Here is a 12372-nt window from a genome sequence, read left to right on the forward strand (position 1 = left end):
TTATTTTATTTTATTTTACATTTGTTTACTGGGAAAGTCCGAAAGGGATAAGACCCATTTTCAGAGGAGGTCCGGGGAGAAAAGCTCCACATACAGAGATTATACAAAACTTATAAAAGAAATTATACAAAACTTGTACAATAAATTATGCAAAAAAATATACAAGACTTACCAGTACAGCAGAAATTACATTCTATGCTATAATAGCTGACATTTGTATTATACAGTCATCTGATATAATTCCTTATTTAATGCAGACATTGTAGTTTCTCAAAAGTAAGCTAAGGAAGGGTTTTGTGAGGGGGGAATTGTATAGAAAAAGATGAGATTAGAGATTATCTAGACATGAGAGAGAGCATAGATTATGAGGTGGTCAGATAAGAAGAAAAATTATGACCAGAAACTATTAAAACTAGTTAGCCTGGAGCAGTACAGGAGCAAAGCCAGGTGTCATTAAGATCATTTTTAAGAATCTTTTTGAACTGGTTGGTATTCGTGTTGGTTATGATGCTGTGAGGTAAATTTATTTCACCTTGCTGTTAAATGATGAGAAAATAGGGAGACCCCTGCCGTATTAGTGGATTTGGACACTTGTAGTACTGTTTACATAAGGTCCCAGATATCAACTACGGGATTAACTTTCAAGGGTGTGCTGTCAATATGATAGCTACTAGGGAAGTCATGCTTGCCAAAGGATGCAATTGTACATTTCTTGGCATTTTCTTTTAATCTATGGTTTTGACACCAGCTACTGGTTTGGGAAAGGCCCTCGGGGGAATTTTGGTAGCTTCTGGAGACTTTATGAGTTCAAGTTTAGTTACCTGCAAACTCTGTTAGCTATAAACTCCTAACATTTGCTTTAGCCTTCAAGCAGTAAATGCCAAAGAGGAGTGGCCCAAGGACTGAACCCTGCAGTACACTGCTAGTGATTTTTTTGCAGGAGGTTTAACTGCCCACCCTAAGTATACAAATACACCCCTCATCAGGCTGAGCAAAGACAGAGTGACAGCTGCCTGTCAGGTGCCAGCATCTGCAGTGCTATTAGGACCCTCAAGTCCCTTTTCCATAAGTACACATATGACATGGTCAGTGCGCATGTGGAAGTGAATGACTTGAGATATACCTCATTGGATCATATAAAGAGGGGCATTATAAATCTCTGAGAATATGCCTCTGAAATCTGTGTGACACTAGTATTGAGCAGTATACTACCATTTCCAAGAATGACGCCACACTACTTCAATTGTTAGCTTAGCTATTGGTGTCATTCTTAGGAGATCCAATATATATGTATATCAGACTAGGAGGATATGATTGACATCCCTGGCTAATTTATAGGGATGGCCTGCACCTCTCTCCTCATGGATTCTGTACATTCACTAGGATCTTTTCCTCCCCATAGTACCTTTTAAGGCAAGGTCAGTGTCTTCAAATTACCTACAAGGCAATCAAAATCAGAATTATGTAAAGGCAGCACTGCTCATTCCTATAAGTCTAAAGATGAGAATGCACTCCTCACAGGCACTCCTAACTCTTGAAAATATAGATATTTGCAAAGTTACCCAGACATGGTTTCAAAAGAGAGATAAATCCACTACAGTGCAGTGTTTCAATGCATGCCACTCTTTTAGACACAACATAGAAAAGGGTGGTGTTATTTGAGGGGGTGTTTGTATTCCTAAGTGCCAATCTCACCTCCAGACTCTCCAAGACAGGACAACAACCTTGAACTTTATATCCTTTTCATGGTAAATAGTACTCTGTACCATTCCACAGCCAACTACCATATCCCCTCCATGTCACCTGAAGCCCATGAGGCATATATAAACAAAATGACATCCCTTCCTATCGAGCCTAGCACGACTCTCCTGGGAGATTTCAGCTATTCCTTGATTAACTGGGAAAAATACACCATGTCAAATAAATATGCAGAAAGATTCCTTGACTTCATTAATACTAACTCTGTAGACCAAGTGGTTAAAGTCCCAGCTAGGGGGTTCTAAAATACTGGGACGAGTTCTCATCAATAGTGCTACCATATGCTCAACACCTACAGTTACCACATTACTGGTCAAATCTGACTACCCCTGACTGACCAAAGTTCTGTAACCTTCACTAAAAAGGTAAAACACGGCTTACCAAAACGGCCTTCTGTTTTTAGAGACAATTTTAAGGCAAATCTAATCCAGCTAAAAGAAGACCTGATGAAATTTAAGCACCTTGCTCACTTTGATGACCCATCTTATATGCTTGCCACATGTGCGTAATTTCTATGCCTACCTCAAAAGCATGCAATGATGCATTTATCCCTGTAAGTCATAAATGCAATGTTAAATTAAGCAGTAAACCCCTTATGGTAGAACCTTAGTAAAAACAAACTATAAAATAAGAGGAAGAAAGTCATAACCCATATAAGCACACTTAATACCCCATCATCTAGAGTTGAACTCAAAAAGATCAACAAATAACTCACAAACAAAATCAAATCCTCCAAAAGTAAATATAAATTGAGAATTGCTACCTCTGTTAAGGATGACAACAAAGCCTTCTTCAGATGTGTCAGAAACCTTAGTGGGAATGCACAGCAATGCTAAGAGTTAAGCCATAACAACACTTACACATCCCCTCAGAGCATAGCCAAAATATCAGCACATAAATTCAGACTTTAATCTTCACTCTCACCTTAACCTTCTCCACCTTATTAGCACCCCACCATCTCCTTCAAGCAAGTCCTGAATGCTCTCTCCAAGGAAGAAAAAAAAAACACTTGCACCATGAGTACTAATAAGGTGCAAGGCTGCTTTCCTGTCAGCAGAAGACACCATATAGTAGACCTGCTATTAAAACTATTCAATCTCAGTCTCTCTCTACTGGATTCTTGCCCAGGAATGGAGAATTGTGGCAGACATCCCAGTCCAAAAAGGGGACTCCACTACTGAGCCTGGAAACTACAGACCTGTAAGCCTCACCAGCCTTATCTGCAAAGCAATAGAAGGCATCATTACGGAACTTATTAACAAGGACAAGGAAAGTCTACAACCCCTGAACCCAAGTCACTTTGGGCAGATCCTGCCTCTGGAACCCGGTGTGTTTCTTTGAATATGTCAATGATGAATTAAACTTAGGCAAATCAGTTCACACTGCTTATTTGGACCAGACCATGGCCTCTGATACAATCCCACAATCTGGCATTATCGATAAGATAAACAAATTAAATGCAAACCCCTGTATTACCATTTGGATAACAAACTGGGTATGTGACAGAACCCAATCTATTATTGTCGTGGCACGCTCTCTTTGAAAAGAGTAGTTGTTAGCAGTGTTCCCCAGAACTGGCCCTAGGACCACTTCTCTTTGGTATTTACTTCTCTGATGTCAAGCCTGATATCAAGGGGCTGTGGCTGACTAAATGTGCAGTTGATTGCAAACTTGGAGCTGTCATTAACTCCTCATCTGACTACCAGAGCTAATACACACCAATAAGCAGTGTCTGGATCATGCCCTAAAATGAAATGCTAAGAAATGAAGCATTTTGTTTTTTGGTAAAACTGGGTACCCATGCACCTACCACATAGGGTATCACCCCTTTGAAAGTGGATTCGGCCATCAGGGACTTGAGCAATTTCAGTGCCAATGAACTATCTTTTGATCTCCATATAACCACTATTAGGAAATCATTTTGCCCAGCCAGACTAAGCACTATATATATATTTCTAACAGATCTAAGGCAACTATAAGCCTGCTCTACTTATCTGTTATCCAGCCATTAATAGAGAATAACAGCCCATTCTCTAAGCATATGACACAGTTTAAGAGACTGCAGCATTGCCTCACTAAGATAACCAAGGGCATACCTTCCTTGAGCTACCCTGACAGACTTAAAGCACTCCCTCTTTTCTGTTCCCTTCTGACTCTTGAGAGGTGACCTGTGACTAGCCTACAGAGCCTTCAAAGGATCCAGTCCTATGTGACCTCCTGCTCAACTGCAAAACTAATAACACCCTAAACATCTACTAAAGAGATCTTAACTTCCACCAAAATACAAACAGGACCTGCCAGCAGGATAGACATATATCCCAGAAAATCCCTATTTTATACAGCAGACTTTATTTGGATGTAAAGCAAAGTAGTTCACTGACCCCCTGTAAGTATAACCTGGACAAATGGATGGACAATCATAAAAACACCGTAGGTCTGGCCTCCGAAGCACCTGCTGCTGTTCATTACTTTGGCCTTGGTGTGGAAAACATTCTGGAAGTTCTCATATCATCTTTGGTTTCCTCAAGATCTTTGATTCTGTCACTGTTGGCCACAATGAAACCATAGCCAATATGGACTTCTCTGAATCTTTTGAAATATGCTTTGTGAGATCTCAAAATTAACTGCAGCAGTGTAAAAAATTTCCCTACTTTCTCCACATTCTCCAAGTGGTACTGCACAGAACAGTATGAAAAGCACAGACTCTACCAAAGGGAGAATTTATAAAGGTTGCTTTGGTGTCTTCTGCAAATTTGGTTAAATGGATCAAGAGCTCTCTTTCTGCAGCTCAGTTTTGCTGGGGTGGGAAATCTGGTAAGGTTAAAGAATGGGATCAGAGAGGACTATGAAATGAGAATACAGAGAACCTGAACATTACAATCCTTGTACTGCATGATGACCAGACAAAGACAAGTGGAGGGACATAGTGGCATAAAACAATGAGTACCTGCAGCTCAAAGAACTCTTGGATGAGTTAAGGGAAGTTTCATGTTCAGTTTCATAATGGGAGCAACTGTTGTCAGTTATGCCTAAAGTTTATGCTTCAAAGATTGTTATATGAGCCACTTCCTCATTTGTGACAGAAATAACAGAAGTCACACTTGGAGATATAAACAACTGTGCAGGACAATTGCCAGATATCAATCTAAAAGTTCCTGTAAGAACTGAAAAATCAAATTTGCACTTCTTTTAAAAGAGGACCTGTGCAAGATGATGCCTGTCTATCTATTCTGTTTTTAAGTTTTCTTTTAACTTCTGGAATGTCACTGAAAACTGCAATTATCTCCAACACTGGCTTAGGGCTCAGCCCCAATACAAAAGTAGAAGCCCTTGCCCCTAAAGCTTCCTTCAATGTAGCAGGGTTCTCAAGCCCAAATGTGTAAGTCAAGTAAAACTTAATTTTAACCCTCTATCTCATGCAGTATTCAGTGAGCAATTCTTATACACATCACAGTGAGAAATATTAATGAAAAGAGGCATTCTATATGCCTGACAGTCAATGGAGGGGCAGGACTGTTACCACTGATTCATGATGAGTTGTTGAAGGCAGTTTCAGCAAACTAAAACCTTCAAAAAATGTTCATAAAAAATACCTTCAACAAATAATGAAGAAGCTTTTCTTTTTTTCAGGGGACACACCCCCCCTTGAACTTATATACATCAACTCCAATGTCGATCAACAGTGAAGCGGAGAAAGTAGCAAACTCCATTGTGTATGAAAATAGCTTTGGCAAATTAATTCGATTCCTTCACATTCAACAAAACTATCTTTGCTGACCAGACATTCTACCTGTTACCTCTCTGCATTTTTGAAAGCTTTATATTAACCCAATAAGAGAAAGATTTGAAAACCACAAAAAGAAACTATGGTTGGTAATCCAGACTGTAACAAGAGTTTTTTTTTTTTTCCAGCAATAAAACATTTTCCTCTATTGTTATTTTATGAAGTAAGCATGCAATTTATCTGCACGAATTTTAACACTTCTGATGTATTTTAATAATGTTGCTGTTATGGTAAACATTATAAAACTGCAATGCTACCACAGGGAAGAAGCCAAAAAAAAAAAAAAACAGACCTCTGAAAGTAAAACAAAGCATGTAAACTAGAAACAAAAGAAACCTTTTTATTAACAACAGCAGCTGGAAATAAAATAAGATAAAAAGAGCAAAACATTTGCAAATATCATTGCAATAAAACCAAAGTTAAGCATAGAGCTGCATACTGTGTGTGTCTATGTGCCATCTGTGTGATGGCACTAAAGATAGGGTACGGAAAATCTCCCGTTTAGTGCTTCTGCATATAGCGCTAAACTGGAGATTTCCCTTTACTCCACTGTAGTGCGGTCTCGGACTTGGAATATTAAAGTTATGGGGTGTGGGGGGTGCAGGGGGGCTGCATACAATTGTTAAAACTTATTTTTCTTTTCTTTTTTTTTTTTGGGGGGGGTACACTTGTAACCTTCGATGTTTCAAAATTCGATGTTCTGGTCTCGATGATCAGAATTTTGATGTTTTGAAATTTCGATGGTTAGGAGTGGAACCCTGTACAGTGCTCTAGCCTTTTATTTCCTCTTATGTTGAGTTCACTGTTTAGTATCACTACCCCAACCTTGGTGTCATCAATGGAGAGATTGATTTTGGTCTCTATCTCTGCTATAATTAATAGATACAAACACATCAAAGAGTAATATACCCCATTAATCCCTTCTTCTACTTTAAAGGAACATCCACTTGTAACATATTTTATAATTCTTATTCAAAACATTTTCACCAAATTTTGCTATTTTAGTACACATTAAGTAATAGCTCAATTCTAGCTCTCCCACTACGAAAACTGAAACTCAGCAGAAAGAGCTAGTAGACTTGTGTTTATGGGTAAATTTCAGTAAGTGTACTGCCTGAATTCCAGGAAAAAATAAAGAGGACCTGGGAAAAAGTGAGGAAAAACACTGGGGAAAGTTCTGCAGCTGTTCAGCAAAAAGCAATGCAACCTCCAGACATAAATTCCAGTAATCTTCAGGAAGATATAAGACAACCTCACATACACCTGGTTAAAATAAAAGAAATACTGATGGAGTATATCAACACAAACAACAAAAGGCTGTAAAAATGGAAGAAGCTTTAAACAAATACGCAGATGAGGTGATAAAGCTGCAAAATGTGAAACTACTCAAAAAGAGATGTTTAAAAAAAATAGTATTAGAGGACAGAGAACATAGGGAAAACCTGAGATCTTAAGCTATACCAGACAAGATGGAAGGAACTAACTGCATTAATTTTATGAAAGCACAAATAAGCTACTGGACTGGTATTCCACAGCAGGAGTTGTTAGTTGAAAGGGCACACTGTGTATGGTGTAAACCTGGCTATGAGAAAACAACCTAGATCATTAATAATAAAGATGCAATCCTACCAGCAGAAGGAGTTGATTCTCAAAAAAACTGTTTAAGAATGACAATGTACTAAAACCGGGAAACAAGAGTGTTTGTGGAAAATGATTACTTACTGTACACCAGGCAGAAGAGAAGTACATTTATTCCACTACTCAGGGAATATCAAGAAGCAGGCGTGATACTCAAACTGCTGTACCCTGCCATCTTCAGAATATTCTTTCCTGGAGGGACAAAATCATTTTTTTTTTATGCAAAACATGCTAAGGAGGAAATACAAAAGTTTGTCAAACAAAAAGTGACCTATGAAACAGAAGGAGATTCTGCTTCTTGTTTTTCTGGTAACGAAGACCACAGAGAGACTGTGCCAGTGAAACTCTTTCCAATCTTTCAACAGAAAATGCTTGAGAGACAAAAACAACAGCACAAAAGTTGACTACAAGAACCAACAGTACGTTGGAAATGAAGCAGAGACTGGATTTGGGAGATGGACATAAACAGGAATAAAACCAGGAATGTGGAAAATGACAAATAAATGTGGGATTACAAAGCATTAAATATATTTCTGAAACATGACAGAAGAAGAAAACCTGGAAAAATTGAACTTTTTTTCACTTTGTTAAATGTATAGGGAACTCTAAAACGTGCCCTATTTTATGTCATTAATGTTTGGAAGAACACTAGGGAGAGGGGAAGAGGAAGGAGAGAGTTAAGTAAAACAAAATTTTGTTCTTAAAAGTAGTATTTTTATAATGCATGATACAATGTGCATGTTATAAAGTTTTCACAGTTATTTTCAAGTGTAATAGGGATACTAAAGTAAATATGTGCCCCTGTTTTTTTCCCTTCTTTTCTTCTTCTCCTTGTTCAGTTTTAAGAAATGTAGGCATTGCAATGTCTGGTCAAAAGAGCATGATACAAGTAAAATTGAAGTGCTTTTTCTCATTATTGCACAAGGGAATGACTGGATTAAGGACCTTAGCTTGATCTAGTAAAACATTTTAGAGAACGCAAATAAAAAGAATATTGAATTTAATAAAGCTTTCTTCTAGCAACTAAATAAATGCTTGTAGAAGTAACTCTATACCTTGTTCTCATGCCTCCATGTAGACAACCTGATAAAGAGCAATAAAAACAGAATGCTTCTTTCTTTCTTTTAGTGGCTAGGAGATAATGCTTTCTGAAAGCATTCAAGTGTCTTCCCAATCTGGGACAGCAATAAAAATAAGACATAACCAGATAGCACTTAGCAGAAGCACAGGCTGTACCATGCATCTTAGCATGGATAACCCTCCTTTTAGGTTAACCCATGTCTATAGGTGTGGCTGACAGTTTGGGACAATTGTTCCTATTAGAAGGGTTAAACTTCAATGTTTGAAGATGTACACAGTTTTGTGTCTTAGTTTTAAGTTAATAGGTTTTAGGGATGTATTGGAGGTGTATTTTTTTGTTTGAGGGATTTCAATAAAAAAATGTTTTGCAAGATGTGACACAGGCTCAAATGGATTTGACAAGAAACAACTGCATTAAAGATCAACCTGCCAACCATTAGTGTATGCATGCAACACAAAAGCTGGAACTAGGCACTTAACAAAAGCTGTTAAACATAAAGGGTGGGAATAACAACTTTTTAACATAATGACACTTTCTATATTATCTTTAAATGTTAATGGTCTCACAGATATATACAAAAAAGAAAGAGTACATTGCAAATAGCTATGCTAGAGGAAACACGTTTGGAAAGAACCAAACGTGAATTTAGTAAAGAAAGGTTTTCAGAAAGGTTATGAAGTGGAATACCCGGGAAAGAAAAAGAGGAGTACTTATATTAATTGCAACAGGAGCTCCAATGGTGATAGAAGAGGATAAAAGAAGATAACAATGGCAGATTTGTAGTACTAAGGGGCTACTGGCAAGGGAGGAGGATTACACTGGCATGTATTTTTATTCCACCTAAAACTGCTTTAATGGAGCTTAAGAAAATTCTGAGAGAAATAATCAGCTTTCAGCAAGGAATATTACTTACAGGTGGGGGCTGGAATTTGATTTGCAGCAGTGAAGACGTGCCTGTGGGGCCCAGAAAGGAAATATAATAAAGGAGGATAGATTTTTGAAGACATTTATGAAAGTATTTCTCATGGAAGATGTGAATTCAGTAGTAGGAGTTCAGAGTGAATTTACATATTATTCCCGGAGATACAAAAACGGGGCTAGGCTAGACATAACTTGTATTTCACAAGAACATGTCCATTTAACTGAAAGTTTTGATACACATCTAATAAGTACTTCAGATCATGTGACAATAGCTAAAATAAAAACTCAGGGTAATGAAATAAAAATGACACACTGGTGCTTTCCCACCTATCGGTTGAAAAGACAGGAATTTAAGCAATAGGTAGTGGAAATTATTTGGGAGTTATTAGAGAAGATAGAAATTTCTTCTGAAATTACAGCTAGGGAGTGGCATAAAATTAATGTAGAGGTTAAAACAGGCTTGAAATAAATGAAAGACAGATATAATTAAAAAGTAACAAGAATTTTTTTTAGAGGAACTGAAAAATGTTAAAAGTATTGTAGAATATGGGGATCTCACAGAACAAGAAGAGCAATTGCAGAATGCTAAAAAGAAAATAAGGGATTACCTCAATAATATGCATGAGTTTAGAAAGATTGCTGTTAAGCAACTGTATTTTGATAATAACTCCAGAGCACAAAAACTTTAAGCACAATGACTCAGGCAACAGAAATTAGAAACGGTTGTTGCCAAGCTAAGGGAACCTACAACAAAGGAAGATAACAGAAGTTCCTATACAGGTACAAATATTTCAGAAAGTTTATGAACCTCTGTCAAAAGCAGCGAAATATGGAAATCAAGAAAAGGTACAAATGGAAACATTTATTGAAGAATTAAACTTGCGAAGGTTAGAGGTACATGAGGCTCAATTACTAACAGTTAAGATAGCAGGAGATAAGATAAAAATTGTGATGTATAACCAAGCAACAGCAACATCCCCAGGGGTAGATGGTATTTCTGTGGAAGTTTGGAAGCTAGGAGGTAAAACTGATAAAAGACTGGAAGGTTTTAACAGTATTTTAAGAGGAGAAGAAGCACCAACATCCTGGAAGAAAGTGGCGGTGGCTATAATACCTAAAGATGGTAAAGACCCATCAGATCCAGCTTCATAAGGCATATTTCAATCCTAAACCATGATTATAAAGTGTTTATGTTTGTAATAGCTAAAAGAATGGCAAAGGTGATGCCAAAACAGATAGATACGGATCAATGTGGTTTTGTGGAGGGGAGGCAAATATCTGACAACATTAACAGAACACTGATGATCCAGAAGGAAGCAGAATGTAAGAAAGTACCACTGTTGCTGGTGGGTCTTGATGATACAGAGAAGGCATCTCACAGATTAAGTTGGGAGTTTATGACCAGGGCAATGGAAGCATGTGCATTCCCTGATGACATTATAAGGTTGATCAGGGAGATACATGAGGGCTAGGAAGCGAAAATTAAAGTGGGAGGGTTCCTCTCTGATAATTTCTGTTTGAGCAGGGGAACCAGGCAGGGGTGTTCTCTTTCCCCTTTGTTATTTACATTATATTTAGAACCACTGGCAAAGAAAATGAGGGACTCAGAAATTCAAGGATATAATTGGCCTGGTAGCCAAGAAAAGCTAGCTCTATTTGTAGACATTACTTTACACCTGATAAAACCATAAAAGGACATTTCATTTCAGTGTTGTGGAACATTTTAAGGCAATTTCAAATCTTTTCAGGATACAAAATTAATGAAGCTAAAACAAAGGCAATAGCTGTAAATTATGAACCCACACACAAATTGGTTCAGCAATATCCATATTTATGGGAACATGATAAAATGAAGTACTTTGGAGTGTGGATTAAAAAGGATTGTGTGGGGCAGGTAAGGATATGTAAAAAGAGACTAAACAAAAGATAATACAACAACTGAGAAATTAGAAGTTCTGTTATATGGATAGCAGGATACAAGCAGTTAAAATGTTTTTAGTCCCTTAAGTTTTACAAACAGGTCAGACATATGTTTATCAACCATAGGTGAAGTTGTGAATAGTAAATAATAAGGAGCTGAAGGATTTTATCTGGGAGGGGAAGATGGCAAGAGTAGAGTGGGATAAGCTGATTCTTCCAACAGAACAAGGTGGTTTGGGATTACTCAATATGAAGGGGTATTTCAGAGCTACACAATTAAGGTTTTTATATATAGCCGAAGCAAAAACCTATAATTTAAATATGAAAAGGGATGATGACAAAACAGGGGGAAAGCTCAAGAAACAAGGAGAGACTAGGATTTTGGATGCAGGTCCTTAAGGAGAATAACAATAACCACACAGAATATTACATTTATAAAGTAGCAGAAAGTATTCTAAGAATCAAGCCAACTCAGTAATGGAGAAAGGAGATTCTGTCGATAGGGATGACTGCAATTAAGGATACCGACAACATGTAAGAGGGGGGTAAAATTTAATTGAGAAAATTGTGAAAAGAACAACAGCATTGGGAACAAATAATTAGAGAGGGAAAGGTAATGGAATGGAAAGAGGCCAAGAATATATCTGGACTGCAGGCTTGAGACTGCCTTTCAAGGACAGAGTATAGGAAGAGATAACTTAATTTGTACCTTCTCACTAACTGCTCTCATTATACTTCATTTACTACCTGCACATATGAATTTCTCTAAACAACCCGAATTCTGATGTGATACTATTACTGTCATGTAAATGCCTCAGACTAACTGCATTTAATTGCTCATCTAAACCTATCCCGTATAAACTGATGCTTTTACATAACCTGCAACTCAAATGATTGAGCATTTTATACTGTAATCTATGGATTTACTATTCAAGTTATTATACTGCTTTAATTTTTTTATTAATAGTATTATTTACTTGTGAATAATTCTGGAGCTTTTCTCCCTGGGTCTCCACTGAAAAAGGGCAACAGCTCAGTTGGACTATCCCGGTCAACCAATATCAAATAAATAAATAATAAATAAAATAGCAGGATCCTAAGCTAAAGACCAGCAATGGTAGAATTTTTAGTAGAATGTAGAAAAAAAGCTGCTGTTAAAAAAGGAATACAAGAATACAAAAAAAAGGAGTACAGCACACAAAACACTGCATGAAAACTAGAAGAATCAATCAGAAGAGGTTATAAAGGATTGAGAAGAGAGATTAGATAA

At 37.3% G+C, this 12372-nt stretch overlaps 1 protein-coding gene across 1 annotated transcript in view; it reads right to left on the reverse strand.

Moving 5' to 3' along the window:
- BAZ2A (bromodomain adjacent to zinc finger domain 2A) overlaps positions 1 to 12372 on the reverse strand; it is a 3667728-nt gene that overhangs the window by 518806 nt on the left and 3136550 nt on the right. The gene's annotated exons all lie outside the window — the stretch shown is intronic.

Source organism: Protopterus annectens, chromosome 9.part0 (assembly GCF_019279795.1).
Source record: "Protopterus annectens isolate FY-2018-M chromosome 9.part0, PAN1.0, whole genome shotgun sequence".
NCBI lineage: Eukaryota > Metazoa > Chordata > Ceratodontiformes > Protopteridae > Protopterus > Protopterus annectens.